This window comes from Cygnus olor, chromosome 2 (genome assembly GCF_009769625.2).
Source record: "Cygnus olor isolate bCygOlo1 chromosome 2, bCygOlo1.pri.v2, whole genome shotgun sequence".
Lineage (NCBI taxonomy): Eukaryota > Metazoa > Chordata > Aves > Anseriformes > Anatidae > Cygnus > Cygnus olor.
In genome coordinates this window covers 103,680,117-103,704,969 of record NC_049170.1, presented here as the reverse complement: position 1 = coordinate 103,704,969, position 24,853 = coordinate 103,680,117, and the positions used below count along the sequence as shown (strand labels likewise).

Sequence of the window (24,853 nt, the reverse complement as noted above, 5' to 3'; positions counted from 1 at the left end):
TTAATATTTCAAGAGGCCCAGTATCTTGATAAAAAGTGCTTTTGCAAGGTTCTGTAATTGCTATTATACTATTTTAATTGTTTATTCTTCTATTACTACTACAAGCAAACTGTTAAATTTATGGATCATATATGTAGATTTCTAAAACCGTTTTTGTTTTGTTTTGTTTTCTTTTTTTTTTTTTTTTTTTTTTTTTTTTTTTTTTAAAGTAAAGAAAAATTACTTCCTTCTAAATAAAACAAACTTTAATCATGTGTCCTGGAAACAGGCCACTTGATTCAAAAAGAAGACAAGGAATTAAGTGAAGTTAAAATGTCAGTGGTTAGGTCCCATTAAAATATCACTGTGATGTTTCTCAACTGTGCAGCATAAATAAACAGTCAGTTTGTATAGCCAAGATTCAGGAGTGCTTTATTTGATCATTTTATGGCCTCATAATAAAATGAAGATCATTTATAAGGGAAAATGCAACTTTTCTGTCCATCAAAAGTTGTATTAACAACATTGGATAATAAGTGATATCACTGCAGTGTACTGCTTGCTATATTACCTTCATAAGTGAATAAACTGTTCCCACCTGAAGAGTAACAGTAGACTGGGATGAGCCAAATGAGTTAAAATATACGTTATGTACATGTATATACATATGTGTGTATATAAACATATAAATATATGAAAATATGCAGATATATTTAGTTATGCCTGTATGAGCTTACTATATTGTAAAACTAATACCTTTTGTCTTGCAGGAAAACCAAATGCTTGGATCCACTGAAGCTATTATTCACAAAAATAAATAAATAAATAAAGTGCTTTAGCATGATTTAGTGAGGTTTTGTTTACATAAAAACATAAAAACATAAAAACAAACAAACAAACAAAAACACTTGAAGGTAAAAATGTTTTCTTTAAATGGAGCACTTCAATGCAATGTAGGAGAGGCTTTAGTTAAAACAGAGTTTGTAGTCTGACACATTTATGAGGTGAAGTTTATATTTTTTTTGTTGCTGTTTGGATTGGTCCTTTTTCTCTTCTGGTGATCAGATATGTTTTAATATATTTTGTTTAGTTTTGGCAGAAAATTAAGTCCTCTGAGGATTAGTGGTGTGCTACACCCTGAATTAACTGCCAAAATGCAATAATTTTTCCCTTCTGCTTAATTGTATTCTGGAAGCAATCAGTCATGCAGCAAAAGCAATTACATTTTTGTTTTTATCCTATTTTCTTACTATTTTTGTTAATATCAAAGTGCATATAGTACTTGAAAAGATGCTCTCTCTCAAGCACATTTTCTCTCTATAAGAGTGAGGAAGCAAAAGAAATCCATCAGTAATGAAATAAGTCTGTATTTTGATAGTACAGTGTAGAAAAAAAGAAATGGAAATTCACAACTACCTCATCAAAAATATTCTATCAAAACATTTGTAATAGGTTTTGACTAAAAAAAAAATAATTAAATTAGAAAGACGTCTGCTCTCCACAGAAAATTGCATCTACTCAACAAAAACAAAACACCTGAATGTCAAAAAAACTCAGCTGAAATATTTTTATTCACATCTTCTGATAATAATGCCCCACGGGCATTCAAAAGTCTCACGCCACTGCTCTCAGTAGGTTTGGTTCATTAGCAAAGATTTTTCCCCTTGATGCACTTTTGGCCAATATGTAACATGACTATTTTTTAATGTACTGAGTTTTCAGCTTCTAGGGGAAAAATATATATATCTACTTGGAAAAACAAAACAAAAACAAAACAAAACAAAACAAAATATATATATATATATATATATAATAAATAAATAAATAAGTAAACCAGCAATTTCTGCAATGGAAATATTTTATACAAAATCAACGTGTTTTTCTGGATGTTCTCATAACCTTGAAATTTCAAACATCCAGCACTATAGAGAAGGATACCAGCCACCTTTCTAACCAACAGGTCAGTATTCCAGCCACAACTGTTCTGTGATATGGTAGATGCTTTCTCTTTCAACAATAATCACAATGAGGCTGTCCACTCATTTGTAACAAACACACACACACAAAGGCATTAATCCTTTGAATATTGCATCTAAATATACTGAAATAAAACTGTCTTCCATGTTTTATACTGTGCTTTGTCTAATGTACTTTATTCTTCTTCATCTCTCAAATCAGATTCAGAATTATTGCTAAATTACAAGTAAGTGATGCTCTGAAATCTCTAAGGCTCCAGAAAAGGTGTATATGAGAAGAAACACAGGTATTTCTGCAGATCACATTCAGTGACTTGGTCTCACCAAATTCAATATTAAATAAGGTATGTTTTTATAAGCCTAATTTTATCCTGCTGTAATTGCTGAAAACTAAAGGAGGTGCTTCAGTGGAGAATTTTGAGTTTCTCATAGGTGTGCAAGGTGAATTTACTTTCTAGATAATGACCTTACCAAATAAATGACATTCAACTTGGGGAAGACCAGATATTAAACACTGAAATAAACTAAAAGAAATCCAACCAATCCTGACCATACTTTAACCATATATCTTGTAATTTTATCAACTTTCTTGTGAACAAATTTTCATTTACAAAGATTGCAGCAGCAAGAATAACATTTATTAATTTTAGTGGGGTAAAATTGTAATCTCTACACAGAATTTACTACAGGATTTTAAAAACATATTAGAATTCATCAAATTGAAAGAAAAGTAAATAAATAAACAGTCTTCAAATATCTTGAACAACAAACATATTCTAAAACACATTTACTAGTGTCCAAAGAAAGAGAGAAACTCTACATTAACCATTAAAATTTAATTAGTAACAACCCAGTCATACTTCATAACTCTCCATGTTCACACAATACAATGGCTTTTGTTGATGTCTTATTATATTGCTCATCAAATTATAAATTTAATATATTTTCTTACATTTTGTATGAATTATTTAAAAGTACTTTGGATATTTTATTTATTTATTTATTTAGTTAGTTAGTTAGTTACTGTGAGATTGTTTGGAAAATCTACTGATATATTTACCAAACAAATCATTAGAAAGACTTTAGAATTTTTCAGAATAAGATATTGAACATTTTTTCATTACTCATCCAGCACTTATTAAGTAAAATATTGCACATTACCATTATTGATTTTTTTCCCCATTAATGGAATACTTTGTCATTCAAATTAATATTAAGTAACTTTCTTTAAATCTCTTTTGCTTGAGTCTTGAGCCTAATAGGCTGAAATTCAATTCAGTAAGGCAGAAAGGAGGGTGTCTGGCTGGTGGGAACACAAGCACCATAGGTGTGGGTTGTGCAGTGTGGCAGCATTCATTAAGACTCACATTCTGGCACCTCAGGTTTCCACTTCCATGTTCAGGGAAGCCTATTGTAATACATTTTATATTCAGGATGAGTATCTAAATCAGTGCACAGCACAACCAGCTGCATTGTGTACAGTACAATTCACCTGCAACAGCTTAAAGTAGTTTCAGCAAAAGTCATTTTAACTGTTTCCTTAAAAAATTAGGAAAAGGAACTGCTTGAAAGATCTCCATCCCCATGCTGCCATGACGCGGGTTTGATTAAAAGCTCCAACAAGGTCATTGTTTCACGAAGAAGCTGCTGCTGCTTTGGGGTCAGCAAGCCTAGGTTGTTCCAGGTGCCTCCTATTCCAGAGGAGGACAAATGCTCCAGGCCACCTGGCCTGTGCCTGAGATGGGTCATATTTGAGGATAGGCAGCCCTCTGCAATCTTGGGAAGATACATTGAAAGAGAAACTTGGGAATATTCAAAAGAGAGGAGTGAGTGGAAAACAGGGCCTGAAGCAGATTATGGAGGGCTCTTAGTTTGGGTACTAACCAGTAGATTGGAGTGCTGTTACACACTTAAAAAAAATATAAAATAAAATAAAAATTACCATAAAGCTTAATGCTGAATCTGCTGTAATGACAAGAGCAGAACTGACCTTGTCTGAAACTAGAAATCAGCTCTGTGTCTACCCAAATATTACAGAAATCATCTGGCAGTCTCAGGTGCTTGAGACAGAGCTACAGAATGATAACTGCATTCTTCATTGGAAGGGTTTTCATTTCACCCCATCATTGATGTAGAGATGATGAAAAGAGGGAAATGAAAGGTAAAAGACAAATGTACCTACATAGACTGATGCAAGTATGCATGAAAGACAATCCTACAGAGCATACCAAATATAGCTCTAAAGCAGAGCTCCATGAGTTAATGAGAGTGTCAGTGGTGGTTAATGCATTGCTCTGCATGGGAAAGGAATCAGGACGTATCTTGCTATTGTAAGGAAACTGTAATTTTAAATTCTCTGATATCAACATGCAACAACTGTGAGCAAATATTGGACTCGTAATGACAATCACTGCATTTTAATTAGTGAATAAGTTACGTTGCACACATTAGACAGTACACTTGCAAGTACTTTTCAACTTTCCAAATGCTGAAAATAAAATAACTATAGACTGAGCACGAAAAATCATTTTTTTTCTTTTTTTTTTTCTCAAAAGCATGCAAAAATCAAAGGAATATATCACTTTCTTGAAGTAAATAGAAATTTTATTTAAAACAAACAAACAAGTAGAGTTGGAAAAGTCATATCATGACAGACAGGCTTTCCTTCTGTTTGTCTTCTCCCTTTTCCTCAACTTCTTGCTCAGATAGTTGCAATAACAAGGCAATTGGAATGACATAATCTGACCTGTATACAACACTCAAACTATGAGCTGCATTGCTGAATGATCAGATTTTTTTCTTATAATGCCCACTCTGTACTCTGAGATTAAGCACTGTTCTGAAAATTGAATATCTTTGTAATCATTTTAATATAGAGCAGAACAAAACAATGCTGAAAGACGCTTACATTTAAATAAATTAGAACAAGCATGCAAATTCCAGAAGTTGAGATAGAGGGTGAATTGTGGGAATGAAGCAACTTTATCTAAAAAGGGTTCAAAACATGTTTTATCTCTGAATTCATGAGAGGTGAAAAGAAAATCAGCAAAAAAGGAAGCAATAGATGAGGCTCACATTTTCACACAGTAACCAAACCTTTGTAAGGGCAGATCCACTGCGTAGTCCCTATTTACTGGAGTCTAAACTTTGTAGATAAACATAAATCTTTTGTGCAAGAACGTGTGCACAATGGAGAAATTCTTTATTCCTTCAGAGCAAGGCTTCTTCAATATAAGTCATTGTCAATACAAGGTAATTGTCTGTGTAGAGAGAGAAAAACAAAATAAAACAAATCAAGCACCAAAAATAAACCATTGTCCACTGTAAACTTAAGCCCTTGCTCCAAAATGAAGGTTACTCTAATTTGAAATAAGTATTTCTTCAGTCTTGGAATTAAGATATTTTCAGGCAATAAACATTCATAAACAAGCTCCTGGAATTCTTACCATATAGTTCACAAAGGGTTTTATTCAGGTCTCTAAATTAAGTGTTTAAGTGTTTAAGAAAAGACTTTCTTGTGTGTGTGTTGGACAGTTTTCACATTTTTTACATTTGATAAATTTATAACAAAACATCCAGTCTTTCAATAATGTGGCATACAGAGATTAAAAAACAAAACAAAACAATTGTAAATAACTATGATCACTGAACATTCTCATTTCTGGAATACACAATGTATTCAACATTTGAAAATTAACGTTTCTTTAGTTCACTATGGTTGTTCTGCATGTTGTTGGTGTGCTCTAGTGAATGTAAAGTTTTAGTTAAGTAAAAGGTCATTTTGCACCATGCAGTGCAAAAAGCTTGAATGTATCAAAAACTGGGATTTTTAAAGAATTATTACTCAATCATCTAAAAAGGTTAGTAAATCATATTTGTCATTTTATAATTATTTTGCAGTGCTCCTAGCAGACATTGCTTCCCTTGGTAGAGATTGTATGAAGATTTCATTAGAAATAGGAGCCTTCAGGGAAGGTTGTTGCTTAATCATTATACAGGTTTATTCTTTATTCTTTAATAAAGCAGTTTACTTTATAATATATTCCACCTAGAGATAATGCCTTAGTGAAGATATGCTGTTTGAACAATCAGCAAAGTATGTGAGAAAGGGAGCAGAATAGAAGAATGAGAGAGAGTGGGAACAAGGGAGGAAAAGAGAAAGGAAAGAAGGGGGAGAAGAAGAAAGAACTTCTTTTCAGTCCTTTCCTTCCCCCCAGCATGCACTTCCCCCCATTCCAACTGCAACATTTGACCTCAGCAAACCAACCGGTCATTGATCAAGTGATAGATGGGAGATGACTACATAAGTGCAAAGAGTGAAGACATATCCTACAGTGTAACAGGTTTGGGATATTCTCAAGCTGTCTTTACTGTGTCCCATGGGTGTTAATGCAATCAGATTATCAATAGAGAGGCTGGACTTGATATGCATGAATTGGATTTTCACTCCTGTTCCTATTTTCTCCCTTAGACATTTTCAGGCTGGTGTTTCTATGCAGAAGTCTTACAGAATTTATTTATTTATTTATTTATTTATTCAGAATCAGTGAATCATTGTTTCACTTGTCTCAGCTTCAGAGTGTAAGGCTAGAAGTTTTCTCTCTCCTCTCCTCTCCTCTCCTCTCCTCTCCTCTCCTCTCCTCTCCTCTCCTCTCCTCTCCTCTCCTCTCCTCTCCTCTCCTCTCCTCTCCTCTCCTCTCCTCTCCTCTCCTCCTCCCTCCCCTCCCCTCCCCTCCCCTCCCCTCCCCTTTTGTCTTTCCTTCCCCCTCCTTTCCTTCCCCCTTTCCCAACAGTTTTGTACCTTGATGCTTATAAAAAGATTAAAAAGGCCTTAATTACATTATAAGAACATTTGTTTTACCTGTGTTATAGTATTCACCTATATCACAGTGATCCTCAGCACTCTTATTAAGAAGGAATTCATTACCTCCATTTACTAATAGTGAACATTCAAATCACAAAGAAGTTAAATGACTTAACAGCAATTTTAAGAGAAATCTGTGGCATAGTCAGGATTGCTGCCTAAAACTTATGGTTCTTTCCTAGTTCCCATTTTAATATTTTCCTTCTCTAATGTCTTCTCAACTGTCTTTGATTATAATCTAATACTTGGAAATAAATAGAGGAAATGCATGATAGTGATCATCAGCAATGTCGGTAGATGGCTGATGCTTCATGTATTATGATTTGAGATTTTTGAGTTTGGTCCTTGTCTTTCTTTTCTTAAGCTTTCATAACGATTTTGTGTTGCCTCCAGAGCTAACTCTACAGGCAAGAAAATTGGCACATTACCCTTAGGCATGAAGTCTCTCAGCTGTCCTGCAAGTTTAAATTAGGTGACACTGTAAATCATCCAGTGAAGGTGGAGGATGATACAGGAGCCCATGCTTCAGCTTCATGTGTGTCCAGCACCAGGTTAGTCTTCCACAGCCCACATTGTCAGAGGGAGACATGGCTTCTGCCTCAGAGCTGGAGCAAGTGAAGCACAGGTAACTAGTTCTCTTCTGTGTCAGACAGTCCTAATGAAAATAGTATTGGGTGGACTAGTACTCTTCCTTTTTCTATCCATTTGTATCTCTTGTTGCAGATAGCTAAACAGCTATTTTTTTCCTTTAGTTAAAAATTTGTTCTCAGGATTCATAATAAATGACCTTCTGATGTGAAAACATGGTATACTAAAACAAAGAGTATGTGGTGAATTTAACATAAAAATAAGAAATGTTAAAAATAGATAAGGCATATAAAAGGACATGGCATTTTACTTGCTGTGAACCTAGGTTTAATACACAGAAATTAGCTAGAGATCTATAAGCTCAGTATTTTTCTCAGACTAAGAACACAATCTTCAAAAGGAAGAAGAAAAAAGCAATTATTTTTGTGAGCATAAACTATAAACTATCAAATCTGCTAATTTGGACAGTAGCTTCACTCTGAAGCGTAGCCAGCCTTTTATAATTTAACAAGTAGCCCTGATAATCTGCTATATTGTGCACAATCATTGTGCCATTTCTAATTAAAATTGACAAACCCCCTGGAACTTCCCCTAGACAAATGCAGTAAGTTTAGAATAGCTTGAACTCTTTTAACTCTTTAGGAGTACATTTTTAAATAGGCACATTTCAGAAGAGAAGTAGCAATGTACAGAAAGTAAAAAAAAGCCAAGACAAATATCCAGAAAGTCATCACAGACTTCTTGTGATGATTATAAACAAAACCTTTACCATATTAGAAAATGTAGCAAAAACACCATTTTCTCTTTAGATATGTCAAAGATATCTTGTGCTTATTTGGATGGGAAATCTCTGAGAAAAATATGGTATCATATAGTGTGTGATCAGAGCTGCTGTCTGGATGGCTGCTTGTATGTTAAACTTCAAACTCCTACTGCAAAATACCATATGGGCTAGGGCTCCTATAAAACGACCTAATTAATCTTGATAGAGGCAACAATGGACCACTTAATACAAAGGCATTACTTGATACCTTTTCCTCTCCAGCAGCAATGCAGCATACTTGTACTGCACTAAAAGAGTGAACGAAGGGTGATGTACAACAATTTCTGGACCAAGAAACCATAATCCTTCAGTCTTTGCCTATATATTATGACACAGAATTTTGACAGTCTTCTATTCCATTCCTCATAGCAATTAAAGCTAGTTGAGTAATTCAACCTATTTATAGAAAAAAAATAATCTTTCTCTACTTCTGCAAAAATGATGATCAATTTTGGTCTTAACGATTTTTTTTTAATTATTTTTTTAAATGAAGTAAATAGTGCAAAAAATGTTACTAATATATAAATGTGATGTATATAGTTGCATGAGGGGGCATGCATTTTACATATTTCAGGAGCTGGATTTTTCCTGCAGACATGCACTCCACTTCTTGATGATACTGAGTAAGTTCCTGAGACCATGCATGCAGAAAAGGAGAAAAAGAGTGAGGAAGAAATGACACCAAAATGTAGACCTGCAGCAACTCATGTTAGAGGACTTCCAGAGAAAGTACTGAAGTAGCTTTTGCAGAGACATTTTATTAATAGTTCTCTCTTTTGTTGTATGAATACAGAATATATGATACTGAAGCCCTGGTTTGGGCTGAGGCGCATAGCTAGTGTTACAGTAGACATATAATATAATGAACATATTCTGTAGACATCTACTTTATAACAAGAACAGAACTGCATCCTTTGCATGTAGGTCTTGCAGGTCAAGAAATCAGGAGATCAAAAATAAATAAATGAATAAATAATATATTGGCCAGAATGTCTTTGCTTCCTGAAAAGATTTATATATCTTTATTTCGCATTTGCACCTTTGCATGTGACTATGAGGTCCAGGAAGAGAGTTCTGTTTCCTTGAGATCTTAATAACAGAGAAATTGGTTAAAGGAAAGCAAAATAAAGTTCGATATAAAAGTCCTCTGATCTACAGGGAACAAAATCTTTTCTCTGTCTCTATTTCCTGTCTTTTGTGTGCAAGTGTTTCATTTTCTATTCCAAATGAGTGAAGGCAGGAATTTTGAGAAAAACAACTTCTATTTATTACTTTAATTTGGAACCAATTTTTGTAAGGTACTGGTGAAAAAAAAGGGAAGATATAAAATTCCATAAAAAGTTATAGACTCTCAGATTTCCTAGTGAAAGAAAATGAGTCTCTTTTTTATACCCGTTATTCCTTTAGATTGAGTAATGCATCTGACCTAGCCTGTGCTTCCTTGTTTCCATCCTTGTTGACGAGACACATGAACAGCATTTATTTTCTGGCTGCCCTCTTCTTCTCTCCTCTCCGTCTCTTCTCAAGTACTTGGATGCATATTTCATCTTCATGCATCTCCTTGCATGATGAAGCATCTGCTGGTGGTGCTGAAGCTACTGGCAGTGCCTGTGTTTGCCCCAGAGCACATTACAGATGGTAGTGTCATTGCAGATAATGATAGCCTAATATACTCGTGGTAGCAACAGGGGACAGCTTTTATTCAGTTTTCAGTGGCAGATCCACACTGCAGAATGGGGCGAAGAGGGGAAAACTCAAAATAAGCAGACCTGGCAATTTAGGTAATGGCCACTGGGTGGGGCAAAAGTGCACATCATTAAAAAAAGAAAAATAACGCATCTGATGATTTGTCAGAAACAACATAACAGGGGAATCAGAAGCACGACTCTTTAGGGTGGCCAGGAGATTCTCAAATATGTGAAAATTCATTTTCTACATATGAAATAATTCTTCATTACTTTTATTACTTCCACAACAATTACAACAGATTACATCCCACATCGGAGTATTTCAAGGCACTTTGTCTCTCAGGATATGAATGTGAGTAAATCACACCCTATAATCTTCCATCATTCTCGGTGCTTTTTCCAGAGGGGATTTACACTTACACATAAAATAAGCACTTAAAAGCCAACTGAAAAATGGCTAAGGACCTTTCCTCCAGAGACTGTAAGCATCTAAAGTACATGATTTTGCATTTGTGCAGCATAGTCTACAAAGAAAAGCCTGACCAGACCATTATATTAAGTAGAAATTTAACTTTATCACTATTTTTATTGAATTATTTTATTTTAACAGATTACATCTGTCCTATTTCTCAATGTAATAGCTTGAGATCCTAAAAGAAAATGTATGTTTTTAATGATTAACATGATTTTAGTGCAATTCAGCATTTTGTCATCTTAAAGTTAGCAAAAACAGTAAGAGCATGGGCTTCAGGTTATCCCTCATCCATGTTCAGCCAATGTATCAGAAACATAGGAGTGAAGATAGTAGCTGAGCAAAAAATCTCCCTGTGCATGACCTTAATTCTTGTAGATCATCTTACCCATACTCAGATCTGAAGTCTGTTTTCAGCACTAATATGACTATTCTGCATGAGGTTCTTGAAAAGACTTATTTCCAAAGAAGTACTTTTCTTTTGGTGTTTTTCAGTGTGAAGGAGAATTATTAGCCTGAATTCAGCAAATCGTTAAGAAAGAAGCCATGGTGAAGAAGGGAAGAGGTAATTTTGACATTTTAATAATATCTCCCAGACTCATCCCTGAAGTGTTATCAGAAAATAAATAAATAAAAGAATCCCCACTGTGTTTCTAATGTAATTTCTGTTTTCTAAATTAGTCAATGGAGTTAATCCACATGCAGTTGTCCAAGCAGTGAATTAGAGTATTGTCCTTTCTCTTCAGAGAAGGTCTTAAAAATACACACACACACACATACACACACACACAAATATTTTTTCCTCATTATCTACTTCCTGGCTACACCCACCTCTAAGTCTAGGTCTCCATATTTATGAACTCTGTAACTATTTTCACATATATAATAAGGTCAGTGAACAGGACAGCCTATACAATACAGTAACATTTTCTAGAGGGAGAAAACACCTCTGTATCTTATTTTCAGCAAAAATACTAATGCAAGGTGATAAAAGCCATTATATTTCCTCAGCCATTTAACTCCATGGCACCATTTTTTCAAAACTAGTTCTTTTTTTAACAGACATCTTGATTAGATCTACTTCCTATGACTAAAGTAACCATCTGCCAACATTGCCAGTCCTTCTGCTCCTAGAGAGGACTATTTCATCTAACTCTTTTTAGAGGAACTGACCACCTGGACATATTTCTACTTGCAGTGTTTGGCCTACAAAATGAGCTGCTGATTTCAGTCTGTTTCCTGCTAGTGAGGCATAACAATCAGCAAAAATCGTTAGAACAGATGTTGCTATCTGTTAGTGACTTTAAAAGAGGAGACGCTGGAGAGCTGAACTACTTTGCAGAAGTTTCCAGATGTCAAACGGTCTAATGCACATCACTTTTCTTAATGGTCCTAGCCTGTGGATAAATGAAATTCATTTTTCACTGTTTCCAGCTTTGCATTTTTCAAAATATTAAAAACTAAAATAAAGAAAAGCAAACACAGTCACAGATAACAGTGAACTTATCCACAGAGCTTTGACTGCAAGGAGTATTTCAAAAGGAGTGCCTTTTAATTGTCCTGCTGTGACAGTAATAAAAAAATAAATTGGAAAAAAAATAATATCAATAGTATACGTAGTTTTACAAGAAGGGGAATGACTCAAATATAGAGACACTACCCTAGGCTCTCCAAGAAAGTGTATAATAAAGTATATTATTATATTATGTATGTGATATTGGATATAGAACTCACAACTTCTGTCCTGTAATGACAAGATCATCTTCCCACTCCAACAAATTCAGTCTTGCACTGCAAAGCTAAGCTAATAGTGCTTCTTAATAAATGCCATTACTGATAATACTTATTACTTAAAAGATTACACACCGTTGTAGCACAACTGCCAGTCAAACTGTATCTACTCATACCAGGACTGAATCTGCTTTGTAAAGCATTATAAACTCTGAAGTACTTCATACATGTAGGTAACTATGATCCTATGAATGAAGATACTGAAACATAAGTTTGGGACGTTGGGTAACTTTCTCTTCTATCACTTGTACACTAAAAAGCTGTCTTTCAAATTTATTCAGTTTTGGGGCCCAGTGTTGGCTTGAGCATACTATAACTAGGTTTTCCAAGATATCTTCTTCCAAACATTAGTAGTCTGTAGGTTGCTCATCTTCAAAAAAATTAGTCATGATCCCAGTCTAAAATAGCTAAGACCTTCCCTACCTACACAGTGAGTGCAGTGAAGATTTCCATTTAGATTTATATCTCCTAACTTACCATCCTTGGCTTAGACCATTGAAAAACTCTGCTTTGTAGCTCCTTTTTCATAATTGTGTTGGGAATTAAATGTTGCAATACATTCAACCTGGATTTGATATTCAATAAACTATTGTCAATAGCAACTTGAAATATTCATTTAAGGCCCAAAGTAAATTTAATAAAAATTGCATATGAGTTAATTAACATAAAACAGCCAAATGCAAAATGAATTAAATAAACTAAAATAAAGTTCATGTTTTAATCAGCAAAGCCTTGTTGCTTAACAGCTCCTTCAGGCTTAATGTTCAGCTTAGTTTCTGGATCACACTCTTTCAAATTGCTCCACAGAGACATAAATCTGACTGTAGCTACTGCATACTCTTGTGAGAGTGAGTACATGTGTATATTTCTGAGTGGGAATGTAAAATATAGTGTGCTGGTATATTGCATATGAATTAATCTTTTCTGTAGTAGGAAAAAATACATTGTAATATTTTTCTCTTACAGAACACTGTCAAAAGTCTTCAATTTTCTTTTGTTTGGGGTGGCACCACTGAAATTCAAGATTGGTAGACTCAATGAGTCTGTATAAAAACAGAATAAGGTCATTGACTTCACTGGAGTTTTTCAGAATAGATGTCAACAGGTTTGAAATCCAGAATAGTCCAAAATTTCCTCCATTGGAGTACCTTCACTGCTATATTTTTATTTTCTGAGACTAAACAAACATTCTTTTCATAATCTCTTAATTCATCATTTCACGACACACAAATTTCAAAATTATGTCCAAATTTATATCTAAAACCAGTCAACTAGATAAATTATTCAGATTATGTGTCCTGGTTTCAGTTAGGACAGAGTTAATTTTCCTCCTAGTAGCTGGCAGGGTGCTATGTTTTGGATTAGAATGAGAAGAGCGCTGATAACATGCTGATGTTTTAATTGTTGTAGAGCAGTGCTTACACCAAGCCAAGGACTTTTCAGCCTCTCTCTGTCCTGCTAGCGAGCAGGCTAGGGATGCAGCAGGAGCTGGGAGGGGACAGACCCAGGACAGCTGACCCAAACTGGCCAAAGGGGTATTCCATACCATCTGACGTCATGCTGAACAATATATAGGGGTGGCTAGCCGGGGTGGAGGGGGGGGCCGGCTGCTCGGGGATAGGCTGGGCATCGGTCAACAGGTGGTGAGCAATTGCATTGTGCATCACTTATTTCGTACACATTATTACTATTAATACTATTATTATTATTATTGTTGTTGTTATTCTTTTTCCTGTCTTAATAAACTGTCTTTATCTCAACTCACAGACTTCACTTTCCCGTTTCTCTCCCCCAACCCGGAGAGGGAGGGGGGAGGGTGAGCGAACGGCTGTGTGGTGTTTGACTGCCAGCCGGGCTAAACCACAACATTATGCCACATGCATTAACCTGCTCTGACTGATCTGCTGTGCTTCATCATGCATTCCTCTGATGACCTTGATCACAATGAGTAAAAATGCAACTTGAGATGTCTATTTTTTTCCTCCAGTTTCTTGCTCAAGTTAAGAAAAAAATTGACCACCACATGCTCAGTGCAACACAGAGGCCATCCTGAAGCTTCAGTAGAGAAACACAATATAGTTAGGAATGTTGTTGATTGACAAGATAGAGAAACTAAGTGATCAGTACATTAGTTGGCCACTTCTTGGATCTAAAGTGAGTAGGCTGAACTCCCAGCAGATGTCCACTGCACCCCCATTACTCTGCCCTGGCTGTTGTGTCCCTGTCTGGGAAGACAGAGAGAGAAATGTTTTCCAACACTATTTGCAGCACAGGGTCCATATATGGTCCATGTATCAGACAGGTATTTTTGGTGGTGGTGGCTGGCTCTTTTTTTTTTTTTTCTGGGGGGGGGGGGGGAAGGGGTATACTCAAAGGTATGCCTGAGCATTCCAGACAAATGCAGGGAAAAAAAAAATCTGCTAAGGACTGATGATGTAAATTGTCTGAGTTTTCCTTTCTACTTTTCCCTATCTGTACAATCATAATGATACTAGCCTGTACCACAAAGATTGTGAAATTTAATAGAAGGGTTAGGAAGAGCTTTTTGAGCCTCAGGTGGAAAGTTTCACACAAGCGCAAAGTGTCTTTTTATTTTCTGAAGGCTATAAAAGAATCTGCAGCTCAGAACAACCTTGTGAAAAGCAATTCTCAGAGGCAAAATAGTTCACATGATTCTATCTAAGCGAAGCAGGTAGCTGCTGTTGTGGAAGTTGTGTAATTCATGAACAACTAATTGAATTCTAGAAACTTTTATGTGGCAGCAATCACTGAATGAAAAAACGCTAATATTCAAAATGAGTATCTGTTTTTGTTTGTTTTGTTGTCTGTTTCTAAGCAGTACAGATTTCAAGCATTTTGATTGGTGATTGCTGTTAAAGAAGGTCCCGTCTGTTAAGTGCATACTATATTTTGCAAGAAACATTTGTGAAGAAAAGTCCAGTAATTCTTTCACTATTTATTTGACTTAAAGAGTCACTACATGGAAATTTCTGGAGTTAATCACATATTGAATGGAAAATATTTTTAAGACAACCTATCTGACAGCTGGAAAACAAGAAACCCTCAAGTACATGTTTTATTTTAAGCTAAGTTACTAAAATACAAGCTTTTGATAACTGACATTTAAAATTGGAAATGCTTTCTCAGGAACCAACAACTCTGCATTAACATCCCACCGTTAGACCCACCCTGTAAATCAGGATATGGAGGAAAGCACTCAGACTTCTTTAGATATGATTTCCACTACTTTTTCTTTGAAGAAACTTTCCAAAAGAAAGAGGCCTAATGGACTCCCAAACCAGTTTAAAGACATCACAAGTCACAAGAACATCACAAACTGTGAAAATAACTGTTGAAATGAAACTATGAAATAAGTATTGGCAAGGGCTTTCCTTGTGTTGTACCCAAGGCTGTAATTTCACTTGTTCCAATGGAATCTTCTTTGGAGACACAGAGGCAAATAATACTCTTCCTAAGATAATATTTCTTGGAAAATTTTTGTTGCCTGACCACTGATATTTCCCATAAGCAAGGATGATCCTGATTAAGACATCCAAGAAAGTATGGTAAGAGATTTATATCCGTTTCAAAGCAGATCACATGAACTGAAACAGAGCAAGGATATCAGCCCTAGAGCTATAACTTCTGCAGTCTCTCCATCAGGTTCAGATACAGCACATGCTGTTGCAAAAAGAGTCACAGTGAGATTGTCAGTAAAATGCCCCCAAATCAACTCAAAACTAGAGGTCAAAACGAAAGTGGAGGAAAAAATCAGTTCCTGAGCAATCTCCAAAGAACTGCAAGGCCAGGTTAAGTGCAGTTTATGCAATTCTTTCTAAAGAGGCGATTCAATACATTTATAGAGCTGCAATCCTGATGCTCAGGCTCAAGCAAATGAAAGCTGAGTGGAGAATACATTTTCTTCATATCAATCTTAGCTGTTGTGTCACACACAACTGACCCTGTAGATGGCTTGCATTACAAGTTCTATCAGTCATTGGATCTTTCAGTTGCTGTGTTTCCTTACCTGGGATCTATGCCCAGCAGCATATTTTGTGTTCTGATTGTTCATCAGTTGTAAGGAGAACCGTTCAGAGTGAAGCAGAGAATCTCTCCAGACAAGGAAGAGAGGCTCATGTGCCAAAATATAACTAAAAATAAAACATTCAATATCTAAGTAAATATGCCTTACAATTAAAAATAGCATAGTTTTTAAGAACTTGCTTATTTGTTGAGTTGTTTCTACATACAACTTACATACAATTCAAAACATTTTGAGAAACTACATATACAGACTACAGAATCCACTTTACTGTATAAAATGTATTTCAATTTAATCTTTTAACACTCATATTAATAGAGCTTGTGTTAATTCAGCATTTACAGTCATTCTAAATAGTAAGGTTTTATTGATTTGACTTATAATGTCCCAGCAGATCAGTTTCATGCACTTTTTCCTCAAAACCAAGCAAATTGACTTGAAAAGTGAATTTACATTTTAGTTTCTGATTATGTCTCAGAACTACTGCTCAATATTAGATGAACCAAACAACAAATTGAATTTGTCATATTCTTGCAGTTCTTATTTTCAGAGCATATTTACTTTTTAGGATTTGATAGTAACATCCATCAATATATCTCCCAGATACACAGAACTGACTTTGAGAACTAAAGGTAGAATGATCAAAGTGTGAAGAATTGACACCTTCACAACACTGAAAATCTTACAGTATTGGGATTCTTGTTGTCAGCTTGCTCATCTGAGCATGGATGGCTTTGCTAGGGACAGAGGTTTAAGTTTAGCAAATCAGCCTAGTTTACCACATACTTAAAATTAGTTTCCATAATGATCATCACTGACTTTGATTTCATGTGCATGCTGTAAATTTTACTTTTTTTTCCCCATAGGATAAGGCTGTGAGGTACAGCATCTTGCTGATTTACACTGATTATTTCTTAATCACCATAGAAATTTATATATAATAAATAAGGAAACATACCCTCATATTTTTTTTCTCTCTCTCTGTTTTTCTTCTTGTAAAAACAGATTTCTGTTGACTATTTGTATTCTGCTTTAAGATATTCTTTTTATTTCCAAAATCCATTGCTTTGAATTTTTACTCATGATTTCTTCATTTCACATTACAGGAAAATAGATGAGTGAATTGAATTGCTTTTTATAGATTTCAGTGTCTAATGACTACAATTTTCAAAAGTATAGAGGGCATTTGATATCCAGTTCAGTTCCTTCATGTCTCTAGGAAAGTAGTAACCTCACCAGACACCAGTTTTGTAGGCCGATTCTTCTTTTCATTTGAGAAGAAATGTTCTTTTAAAATGCATTTTCTTTTGAAAGGTCTTGTAGGAAGCAGTGGTGGAATGACCTTTGCCATAATCTCAGTAATTAGAGATCAGGCCTGGGACAAAGTGACCCTATGTATTCATGATGCTTCTGAAGAAGAAATTTAGTTTGTGTGCTATTTGGGAACTTTTCTGTGTTAACATTGTTGTATTTACTGAATGTAAAATATCTTATACTAGAAAAAGTTCTGTTTAGGTTCTTCAAGACGATTTTTCTACCGGCAGAAAATAAGCACTGAATTAAAAAAAAACAAAAACAAAACAAAAAAAAACTTCCTCTGATTCATGCAAAGAAATCTTAATCTCTGTCCACGTAAAAGGATGCTAATAAATATCTCTTCTAAAGTCTAAACTATGGCTTATTCCTGTCTGGTTTTGATAAGTTTCTCCTGCTACCTTATGATGTACTCTCCACTTAAGTTCTGTACCAAAGGATAAGAACTGCTTTTAGGAAACAAACAAACAAACAAACAAAAAAGGCTGTTTGGAAGTCTGTTTGGAACAAATAATTGGTCTAACTGTCTAACTGGACCAAGCAATTTTGGGTGTAAATCTATAGCAGAGTTCTTCTGAAGAAATTGTGTGAGTGTTCTTAGTGTTTCTGATTGTAAGTTGAGATAACCTGTATATACCCCAGGTATCCTACAAACACAAAAACTTTATCAAAAGTATCATGTTACATCAGAGTATCTGATACATTAAATAACATTATATACCTCATTATACCACTGTAGCTATTTGTGAGAACTGTCTATGAAAGTGGAATTTATCTATTTAAATCTCTGAGTTTAAACAATATTCAAATACATTTTAATGTTCTAAGCAAGGGCGTAACATGGACTGGAGGTTTCCAAGTCAGGTAGGTAGTTAAAACACCTTTATAACTGTCTCCTAATGGAAAAGCATCACAGTTATACTTGAAGCCTAGCCAAACTGAGAACAGTGTTTATTCTGAACTGGAAGTATCAAAAGTAGTGTAAAATTGCACTTCAAATATTTTATGAAGTATGTGTTATCAGTATGGCTCAGTCTCAAATTATCCCACAGGTTCTGTTCCCTCCCCACCCCCTTATTTATTCTTAACTTAAATAGCATCCAAAGAAGTACCAGAAAATGTATGGAGGGAAAACATACTGCATTAAAATGAAGATATTAATGAAAGCCCCTGGTCTGGAAGGGAGCTTGTTCTTCTTCTTCATGATATGGTACCTAGTGGCATTTCTTCAGGCTTAAGTAGCCTGAAAGAGTCAGGGAATATTACTTTATGGAACACTTTATCTTGGAGAGACATCTGTATCCTGAATCTTCACTTTATGGCTAATACGATTTTCCTTGTCTTCAGTGAGAGTTTTATCTAAATAAATAGTGAAGGACCTATAGATATATATATACACACATAGATGCATCGACATACATATATAAATATGGAATAGGCAAATTTCAAAATAGGATAAATGAAAAAGAATAAGAAGAATAACAGTAAAAAATGAGTGTCAGGTTTTAGAAATGGTGAAAGTACTGTTTTAACTGCCAAGTACATTTAAATTTAAACGTAAAGTGTTTCTATTTCAAAAAGAAAGCTGATGACATTAAATTCTGTGTTATAAGGAATTTTTAGCATTGATTTTTCTTGTCTGTTACTTTTTCTAAGTTAAAATTGTTAAGGGTGATTCATATAGGAAAATTAGTGTTAATATATGCTCTTTGGAACAAGTACTTCATGTTTATAAAGTGCTTTGAGGAAGCACTGTACATAGGAGGAGATATATTGCACAACTCCTCTGGCTATTTCCCATTCACACATTATAACATTATGTAATTTCTAACTGCTCAGTAATTGATACAGCATTCCTTTCTGGACAAAAGCTGAGTGAAAGAGCTCATCATTGGGTCGGTTCTAGTAAGGTAAAAAGGTGACACAACATATACTTAGACATGTTCCTGCAAAGTTATAACTAGTTCTGTGACTGCATTATTCAATTATTATGTAGGATTTGCAGTACTCATTCAGATCTGTATTGGGCTCATGTGGCAAGGTTTTGTTAGAGGGGAGGCTGCAGATGTGGCTTCTGTGAGAAGGTTCCAGAAACTGCCCCAAGTTAGTTATGAGACAGTCCCAGCTAGCTCCAAAAGGGATCCGCCACTGTCCAGAGGCAAACCAATTAGTGACACAGGTTGTGCCTTTGTTACAGAAGATTTGAGAAAGGAAAAAACTGCTGTGCAGCTAGGAAAGAGGAGTGAGAAAATGATAAGAGAACCAGCTCTGCGGTGAGTGCAGAAGGAGGGCAGGAGGTGCTCCAGGCACCAGAGCAGAAGTTCCCCTGCGGCCTGTGGAGAGGCCCCTGGTGGAGCAGGCTGTCCCCCTGCAGCCCATGGGTCCCACATGGAGCAGATCTCCATGCTACAGCCCGTGGAGGAGCCCCTGGTGGAGCAGGTGGATGTGGCCTGGAGGAGGCTGCAGCCCATGGAGAGCCCCTGCAGGAGCAGGCCCTGGGCCGGAGCTGCAGCCCATGGAGAGGAGCCCAGGCAGGAGCAGGGGGTTTGGGGGCAGCTGCTGCCCATGGGAGACCTGTGCTGGAGCAGTCCTCCCCTGAAGAACTGCACCCCTTGGTATGGGCCTGTAGCTTCATGAAGAGCTGCAGTTTGTGGGAAACCTGTTATTTTAAAACCTGTCCTGATCATTTCAGGAAGGATGGCATCCTATGGGAGAGACCCAACGCTGGAGCTGGGGAAGGTCGTTAACATGAAGGAATGGCGTAGAAGAAGTGTTATGGACTGACCGAAGTCCCCATTCCCCTGCACCACTCAAGGGAAGGGTGTTGAAGAGGGTGGATGGGATGATGTGAGGAGAAGGGGGAGGGGAGGAGGAAAGGGAGGATGGGGAAGGCATTTTCAGTTTGCTTTTAGTTTGTCATTGCTCTAATCTTCTAATGATAGACAATAAATGATATTAATCTCCCTGCTCTGAGTCTGTTTTGCCTGTGATGGTAAGTGGTTCTTCAAGTCTTGAGCCCTTTTTCATTGTGTTTTCTCCCGTAGTTGCTTTAAGGTGGGGGAGTGAGAGAGCAGTGCTGGTGGAGTTTAGCTAGACAACAATGTGAAATCAGCACAAGATCCATAGTCTATCCTGAGCAGAGCCCCCTCTCTGAGAGAGTGTTTGGGATCGGATTCTTTAAAGACCTGGAGCCCTTTCCCCAGTCACGCCATATCATATAGTCTGCCCTGAGTTTTGAAATTTTTTTGGTTGCAAGCAATGATTCATTGGAACCCCAAGCACAAAATATTTCAATACGTTTCAATATACAAATATCTAATTCTTGCTATTTCCTTTGGGAAGAAAAAAAAAAAGTTTTTGGCATTTGTACACAGACTGAACCAGTGGGCTACCATAGCTCTCATAATTATAATCATCGCGAGGGATACTCAAGGAATAATGGTGTGCACAAACTCCAACTCTTATCTGATTTTCATTCCCTAAAAGCATCTTTACCTCCATCTTATCATTTTCAGTCAACTAAATTGGATTCATGTTCTGATTTTATTTCTCTGAGGTATTATTGTACTGCCTGGAGATGAAAGTGCAGTGTAAATTTCTGTATATGCTAATCCTCTCATTTATAATCTTTTCCTTATTCTGGGTTTAAAACTAAGCCAAGATCAAAAACCTTCATAATCATTCAGTTCGTGTTTGGTTCAGATTATTTTGTTGATAAATCTTACTGTCCAGAGAGTAAAAGGATACTGCACAAGTGGGAAAGAGTGAAGCTCCTTTACCGTGAAAACATGACTGGAATTTATACTAAAGCCTGAATTACATTTTTAATTTATTGGCGTTTCAGTCCATATTCATTGTACCTCCTATGAGCCTCTATTCGATTTAAACAAGAGAAGAGAGTAGATGGCTTTTTGCAATAGAAGACTTTTTACTTTGTAGAGAAGTAAGTTGCTCACCATAGGCTCCTAATTTCAATAGGAAAAGAATAACTGCAGTTGGTAGCCTCAAGGGTCTGACAGAGTAAGACTTGTGAACTAAACTGAGATAATGAGTTCTCACAGGGCTATGCTGTATAGTCACCATAGTGTTATGAGTATCACCTGTCCTATCAGCATGGCCATATGCAAATGGATGCCAGAGGTTCTCGTTACTGGGTAATCATAACTGAAGGGAGACCTATGAACGTCCGTGAATGGATAGAATGAGCACAGTTTGACCTGAAGGGTTCCTGTGGATCCATTGCGGACTAAATCTCTGAACTGCTGTCCAGTCTTCTTGAAGGTCCTTGATTGCCCTGAGATTGCCAGCCAACTAAATGTAGGCATGTAATATAAGCACTAAATTAACCAGGTGATCAACCTGTATGCTAACTACAGACAACAAAAACCATGGCCTCTATAGAGAATGAAGCCACTTCAGAGCTGAATACTCCCTTTCAGTTTCCATCAGCTTGTTTCAGGTAGAAGAAGAAAGACCATGTGGATGTTTTCGTTTCTTTATAAATTCTTTCCTCCAGGTAAATAGTCAAGAACAAAACTATAACACACTGTATCCTTCAGACTAACTAGCACATCTCTGTGGTATATGCAGTCCTAGTGTAATACAAAAAAGGAAAGATTTGAAATTGTTTTTGTTTTTCCTTTGATTTGTAAGGATAGTAGAGAATAATGAATGTGGTTTGGTGCAGATAAGGCTAGCTCTGGCACTGCTGTGGAAAGAAACTCACTTCTAGGTTGTGAGCAGGAATACATTCTTACTCTGTTTTCTGTCTCCTACTTAGGTTTTAATCCATAACATGACTGTGCATCATCCTCTCACATCACTTAATATCCTCAAAAGAAGGAATTTTTCAAGACTCTTGAAATTCTAAATCAGTTATGTTGTCTGCTTCTTTATGTATTTTGTTAATTATCCCAAGTAGTAATAGCCCTTTAATAATGTAAAACTCTCTGTAATAATAAGCTTAGTAGTTTTTTTTTTCCTTTTCATGTTGTAGTCATCAGAGATTCTTATGAACCCTGAGTGAGTGATACCAATTAAAACCATAGACATTCAGAAGATCAGACTTAGTTACATAGTGGTCTTTCCTGTTCGTATCAGTACTGAAATTGCCTGGAATATAATACATGTGATATGGATAACGCATCTACTAAAATATGTCATAACAATAGCCATCCATTAATTCCCTGTTAACAGTGAGGGTTTAAAGATTCTTTTCTCTAGTAGCTTCTCGGCTTAAATTATAAGGGTTAGAGTATTTGGGTTTCAGCCTATGGTCTGCTGAGGCCTATTTATGTAAGACCAGATATCACCAAATAATTTAGATATCATCAAATAATTTTGTACACCTGAATATTAATATTTGAACCATCAAAATGAACTGATATTATTATTTATTTCAATATGATTTTCTACCCAGAAGGGGCTGGCACAAGCTTTTGCACACTCAATTGTGGCATGTTTTCTTGTTTGCTAGTAGAATCCCAGATGAGAACTTGTTTCCTTCAAAGCATTAATCAAGTCCCTTTCTGTTCCCTCGTGCCTATCTTATTAAAGTGCATATCACCTTGGAGTGACAACTGGCAAATACCCGTACCCTTCCTGCCTGTCTCCTCAGCAGTATTTGACACTGTCAGTCATACATTGCTGTTTACATGCTGTACAAATCTGGCAAGTGTAGACAGAAGCATGCAAGTGACTGATCTTTTCTGTCAGATTAATCCCAGAAGTCCCCATTTCTATCTCCAGAACTTACCATTGAAGAACTTAGTAAGATTCAATTCCTTCCTCTTTCTCATTCAACGTCTATACTTGCGGAAATTAGGACTGCAAAGGCTTGGAAAAAGACCAACAAGAAGAACATATAACCCACCAATAGAATGAGATTAAAAAAGAGATAATATACCGGCAGATGTGCCCAAAGACTCTTTATGTTGAGGTTCCCCAGGTTATGTGGTTTCTGAAGGAAATTTACAGTGAAGATTTCCTTATTGCTTACTCTTGCTCTCTCATCCCCGTTATTTGTTCCACCCAATTGTGCTGATACAGACTTCTGCTTAAAAGTTGATCCTGGAATGTTGTGGTTTAGCCCGGCTGGCAGCCAAATACCACACAGCCGTTCGCTCACCCTCCCCCCTCCCTCTCCGGGATGGGGGAGAGAAACGGGAAAGTGAAGTCTGTGAGTTGAGATAAAGACAGTTTATTAAGACAGGGAAAATAATAACAATAATAATAATAATAATAATAATAGTATTAATAATATTAATAGTAATAATGTGTACGAAATAAGTGATGCACAATGCAATTGCTCACCACCCGCTGACCGATGCCCAGCCTATCCCCGAGCAGCTGGCCCCCCCCTCCACCCCGGCTAGCCACTCCTATATATTGTTCAGCATGACGTCAGATGGTATGGAATACCCCTTTGGCCAGTTTGGGTCAGCTGTCCTGGGTCTGTCCCCTCCCAGCTCCTGCTGCATCCCTAGCCTGCTCGCTAGCAGGACAGAGCGAGAAGCTGAAAAGTCCTTGGCTTGGTGTAAGCACTGCTCTACAACAATTAAAACATCAGCATGTTATCAGCGCTCTTCTCATTCTAATCCAAAACATAGCACCCTGCCAGCTACTAGGAGGAAAATTAACTCTGTTCTACCTGAAACCAGGACAGATATCCACCCCTTATTCCATACCATTTATGTCATGCTCAGGTTACACTCTTTCCAATACCTTCTAATTAATCACCATTTTCATCTATGATATATAGCAACCATGGTAGTGATGACATACAGTGTTATATGATAATTAACATACTACAATTCAACTCATGGGCTATTCTCACCCAATATTAGGTCCCCTTGAGGTACACACCGGACCTCCCCATTCTTTTGCATTACCCACCAAGTGCATCCAGGTCCCTGGGCAAAAGCAATCCCACGAACGGGCTTGCCTTTTCCTGAGGCAGGAGTAGCCCAGACTGTCTTACCCAGCATGTTTCTTACGTGCACTACAGGAACTTTATCCCCTTCTACAGTGTGTAACAGGTTTGATTGGGCAGGTCCAGCTTGGTTGGCAGATCCTCTAGTATTGACTAACCAGGTGGCCTTTGCCAAATGTGTTTCCCAATTTTTGAATGTCCCAGCACCCATTGCTTTCAGTGTAGTCTTTAACAGTCCATTGTATCGTTCAACTTTCCCGGAGGCTGGTGCATGATAGGGGATGTGATACACCCACTCAATACCATGTTCTTTGGCCCAAGTGTCTATAAGGTTGTTTCGGAAATGACTCCCATTGTCTGACTCAATTCTTTCTGGGGTGCCATG

At 36.6% G+C, this 24,853-nt stretch overlaps 1 long non-coding RNA gene across 2 annotated transcripts; it reads right to left on the bottom strand.

Annotated features, from left to right (window-relative positions):
* Positions 1 to 4,774: 4,774 nt before the first annotated feature.
* LOC121066394 lies at positions 4,775 to 23,563 on the bottom strand. Of its 2 annotated transcripts, none has more exons than XR_005817735.1 (4): positions 23,443 to 23,563; positions 16,209 to 16,332; positions 7,248 to 7,424; positions 4,775 to 5,215 (listed from the first exon to the last, which is right to left on the bottom strand). It is a non-coding gene; the product is annotated as an uncharacterized LOC121066394 (long non-coding RNA). The 2 variants fall into 2 exon arrangements; XR_005817734.1 differs by lacking the exon at positions 23,443 to 23,563 and adding an exon at positions 18,677 to 18,892.
* Between the last annotated feature and the right edge of the window lie 1,290 nt (positions 23,564 to 24,853).